The sequence below is a fragment of the Eleginops maclovinus genome, chromosome 2 (assembly GCF_036324505.1).
Source record: "Eleginops maclovinus isolate JMC-PN-2008 ecotype Puerto Natales chromosome 2, JC_Emac_rtc_rv5, whole genome shotgun sequence".
Lineage (NCBI taxonomy): Eukaryota > Metazoa > Chordata > Actinopteri > Perciformes > Eleginopidae > Eleginops > Eleginops maclovinus.
This window is the reverse complement of record NC_086350.1, coordinates 13,938,532-13,943,531: the sequence shown is the minus strand read 5'-3', so window position 1 is coordinate 13,943,531 and position 5,000 is coordinate 13,938,532. Positions and strand designations below refer to the sequence as shown.

The 5,000-nt window shown below is 40.2% G+C and overlaps 1 protein-coding gene across 3 annotated transcripts in view; it reads left to right on the top strand.

Moving 5' to 3' along the window:
* grm3 (glutamate receptor, metabotropic 3) overlaps positions 1 to 5,000 on the top strand; it is a 37,811-nt gene that overhangs the window by 4,844 nt on the left and 27,967 nt on the right. For all 3 annotated transcript variants that reach the window (XM_063874571.1, XM_063874563.1, XM_063874579.1), the window contains one exon: positions 3,755 to 3,814. The gene's annotated coding sequence lies outside the window, so the exon portion shown is untranslated. The remainder of the gene's footprint in view (positions 1 to 3,754; positions 3,815 to 5,000) is intronic.

Below are 5,000 nucleotides of genomic sequence, written 5' to 3'. Positions count from 1 at the left end.
TGATGAAATGCAAATATGATGAATGCCTTCACACATTTTCCTACCCTGGTCTGTTTTTAGGCTGAGCAGCCATTTTTAATCAGGCCATATCAGATGAGCTGTAGATCACCCAAAAATGGGAAAAAACACTCTTGAGTAATTGAAGACAAAGAGTAATGTCTGAAACTCATTGGGCTGCCACACAAGATACATCTATGGCTGCAACTAACTGTTATTTTCAAAATACATACAGTGAAGGAAATAAGTATTTGATCCCCTGCCAATTTTGCCCACTTACAAAGAACTGAACAGTCTATACTGTAAATGGTATAGGTTTATTTCAACAGTGAGAGATAGAATATCAAAAAGTCAGAAATGTATATTTAAAAAAAGATATGAATTGATTTGCGTTTGATTGTCAGAAATACGTTTTTGATCCCCTTGCAAAACATGCCTTAGTACTTGGTGGAGAAAGACTTGTTGGACAGCACAGAGGTAAGATATTTGTTGTAGTTGGTCACCAGGTTTGCGCACATCTCAGGAGGGATTTTGGTCCTCTCCTCTCTGCAGATTCTCTCAAAATCTTTAAGGTTTGGAGGCTGATCCTTGGCAACTGACAACTTCAGCTCCCTCTACAGATTGTCTATGGGATGAAGGTCCGGAGACTGGCTAGGCCCCTCCATCACCTTAATGGGCTTCTTCTTTAGCCACTTCTTAGTTGCCTTAGCCGTATGTTTTGGCTCATTGTCGTGCTGGAAGACCTATCCATGTACCATTTTCAGTGTCCTGGCAGAGGGAAGAAGATTATCAGCCAATATTTTACGATACATGGCCCCCTCCATCATCCCCTCGATGCAATAAAGTCGTCCTGTCCCCTTAGCAGAGAAACCCCCCCAAAGCATCATGTTTCCACCTCCATGCTTGACACTGCATTTCTCTTCCTCCAAACACGACATGTTGATATGATGCCTAAGATCTTGATGTTGGTCTCATCTGACCACATCACCTTCTCATAAGCCTTCTCTGAATCATTCAGAGGGTCATTGGCAGACTTCAGACAGCCTGTACATGGGCCTTCTTGAGCAGGGACGGTGCAGGATTTTAATCCATTACGGCACAGTGTGTTACCAATAGCTTTCTTGGTGACTGTGGTCCCAGCTGCCTTCAGATCATAAACAAGTCCCTCCTTTGTAGTTATTGGCTGACCCCTCACCTTTCTGATGGTCATTGATGCCCCAAGAGGCAGGATCTTAGATCGTGGAGTCCCAGATTGAGGGTGATTGATGGTCATTTTGTGCTTCTTCCATTTTCTAATAATTAAACTAGGTGTCTCTCTCACCAAGCTGCTTGCTAGTGGTCTTGTAGCCTATTCCAGCCTTGTGCTGGTCTACAATCTTATCCCTGATGTCGACCATTATCACAAGATCTGTCTATGGTCTTGCCCTCGTGGAGAGGTTATAATTTATTGACTGTGGACAGGTGTCTTTTATCCAGATATACATTGGACATTAGGAGTACTTTCTTAAAGCGAGAGGACTTATTTAACTTGTCCCTGGGAGCAAGAATTCTTGTTGGTTGCAAGGGCATCAAATACTTATTTCCCACAATTAAACACAAATCAATTTCTATCTTTTTTTTTAATGTACATTTCTGGATTTTCTTTTTGAAATTCTGTTTCTCACTGTTAAAATAAACATATCATTACAAGTATAGACTTTTAATTTCTTTGTAAGTGGGTAAACTTACAATATTGGCAGGGGACCAAATACTTATTTCCTTCACTGTATGAAACATCCCATTAATTTTTATTGTGGTCAATAAAAATACAGAAAAACATAACATTTCCCGGAGCCCGAGGGAATTTCTTCAATTGCTGGTTTTGTGTGACAAATGGTCTCAAAATGTACCAAAAATAGAGAAAAGCTCTAATTCGCAATAAAAAGGATGAAACCAATTGTTTTGCATTTTGGCTTGAGATAAGCTTAAACATGAAATTAAAGTGTCATTCTAATTATTCATCCATTTCATTTTGATTATATCAGTTAATTAAAGTCTCAAGTTCCAACATCATTTTTGGAGTGCTCATTGTGGTTAAATGTGCTATAAAAAACAATCAACAATGTGCTGAAAACCCATTGTAGACTTTGTATGGTGCTTATAGGTTAAAAGCTCTTTTAGTAAATCCTTCGGGGTACCTCATGCAAAGGAGACTACCTTTTAGTCTTTGTTTCCCTAAAGTACACCAACGCTTGAATGGGTAAATCAAATTTCTGTTGTAAATGTCCTTTATTTATCACCGCATGTGGACACCGCAGTTATGTATATTTTGTATTGTCTCTATGTTTCTAATGCTGCTGGAACAAAAGAATTTCCCAAATTGGGATCAATAAAAGTCATATCTATCTATCTATCTATTTTGTTATTCAGAGATCAATTATTGAGTATCTAAAATCTTTTCAATTTGAGCTATAAGGTCCAGAAAATCCATTTGTATGTTTCTAACATGATACAGCCTTTACCCTTTCAACCTAATGCAGGTCACGAAATGGACTGATCAATACAGTAAAGGTTGGCCTCTGTTGTGTGACTGTGTGAACGGAACAGTCCTGATACCAGATTATTGATGTTGATTGGTAATTGGCACTAAAGGTGGTTTAACCTGAGTTAGCCATTGCAACCTTATACAGAGAGTATATTAAAAATCAATTTTCAGTGAATGGACTAAACTTACTCAATGTGGGGGGGGGGGGGTTCTCTTCCATGGGGATTGGTGTGCTTTATAAACGAATCGAGGGATACACATCAAGTCTCACTGGCTGTTTGGCTGTTGTGTTTTCTGTCCTATTTATGGATCATCAGTCTTTCCTGCCTAAAATGTACTTTGTAAATAATTAATGGTCACAGCCCATTGCACCCGTTATACTGTCAGAAGTCTTTGACACCATGCCTACAGACACAGACACACACATACACAAGCTGACACACACAAAAGCACGTAATTACTAAGTGAGAGTGAAAATAAAAGTAGCACACTTTTCACGCATTTCAGGAAAAGGGCTACACACTTTCATCCCCCACATTAGTTCATGTGCCTTAAATTCACCAGCACTAACGTGTTGAACTTTCCTTATTTGGCATTAGAGAGGGAGATATAGAGGAAGAGGTAGATTCAAAGACAGTGAAACAGATTCACTTCATTTGTGCAGATAAACAAGGCGGATAAACTGGCACACACACACACACACACTCACACACACATACACACACACTCACACAGGAAAGAACACACACAGGGGGCTGGGTTGTGGGTCTATCTCTCCCCTCAGTGTGCTGCGGTCCATCGACCCTGCATGGCTGCTCTCAGCTGGATACGTGTCATCCACAGCAGCCCTGCCTGTTAGGGGGAGAGCGTGGGCTGTGGAGGGTGTAAGGGAGGTGAAAATAAATGGGGAGAGAACCAGCAAGGAAAGGATGGGAGAGTGAGAGGAGGATAGGATGCACTGGTGATGCAATGGAGGAAAACGGGAATGAAAGGCAAGAATCATAAGAGGGTTGTGGTGGGTGCATATGCAGCCTACTCAGTGAGTCTAGATTTGAAGAAGGTCAGAGGTGAAATGGGGTAGTCTGTCAGATGTTACTCTGCATCATAGCTCCCAGGGAGAAGGGTCAGTACTCTTCCCCAATCTGATCCTCTCCACTTTTTCTATTGACAGTCAGGTTGTTTTCTGGCTGTTGTTTACTCACCTCATGTGTGTCTTCCATCTCTCTTTAATAGGTGTCTGTGATGATGTTGCCATGTGCCAGCTGCCATCTGCTCTTATCCTCCTTTATTCAGGTAAGATACTGTATGTGACGCCTATATGTGGTATGTATATGTAACAGGTAAAAGTATATACGTGTTCATAACTGGTTCATTTACTTGTAGAATATGAAATACAGCTCTTTCAATTAATAGTTTTGGGAATTATGCTTATTTGATTAGTGTAGATCAATTCCATCATATACATTTAATGCAAGGCTACAATAGCAACGAGTGTAGCATAAAGACTGAAAAGGGGGAAAACTAGTCTTTCCAAAGTCAATAAAAGCAACCTACCAGAACCTGAAAACCAAATAAACACCGGCCACACTGTGACAGGCCATGACACACAAGACAGTGATGTAAGTGATTTGACCATAGCCCCCCCCCCCGTCACATACCTTACCCGTACAGATAACAATCTCTTCACCGCTATAGAGGAACATTGTCCGGTTGTCTTTAATGTGAATATTTTTGGCCTTTGAGGTTTGAGAGTAACTGCCAAACGGTAAAGGCAGGAGGCCTTTCCAATTTCAGATTGTCCTTTTACAGTGTCACAAATGTCTGTGTCTGATTTGCAAAATGGACAGCTTGTGAATTTGATTCCTGCAACATATTGTGGCCTTTACTTTAGCCTGCTTGGCCTAGCAATATTCTTGATAGTAATGAAAAAAGGGAGAAGAAGTTAACTGTGTTATAGTGTTTGCTTTGCTTGCACAGTTGGTCTTGAGACAGGAAGCTGGGTTTGGGTAGTACAATTTACAAGTTATAATAAAGCAAACATTAAATTTCAGTGGACACCATGACATGAGATAGTAATTATTTCAAGAGCTTCCAATAACATTAAAGCATACTATCAAAGTAAGGTGTCAAATTAAACTGTTGTTAGAGTCTCAGCTCAATAAATATACACTTTTCTATGCAACAACACCCACATCCATGTGTATGTCCACAAATGCAAATAGAAAACCGACATACTGCCACATCTGCAGCCTTGTTGCAGCAATGTTGTGCTGAAAACTGAGCTCATTAAAAAGTTCCTCTTTGTGTGAATTTAAAAAGTGGCCTCTTATAATGTGCATTTGTTTGAAGAGGAACAGCTACAGAATTTCACTGGAGAACTGTGATTCATGGAAAAGAGGTTCTGCCATCCCTTTTTCTCAAATGGACAAACACACATACTATGGAAATACATACTATGGACACACACACACACACACAC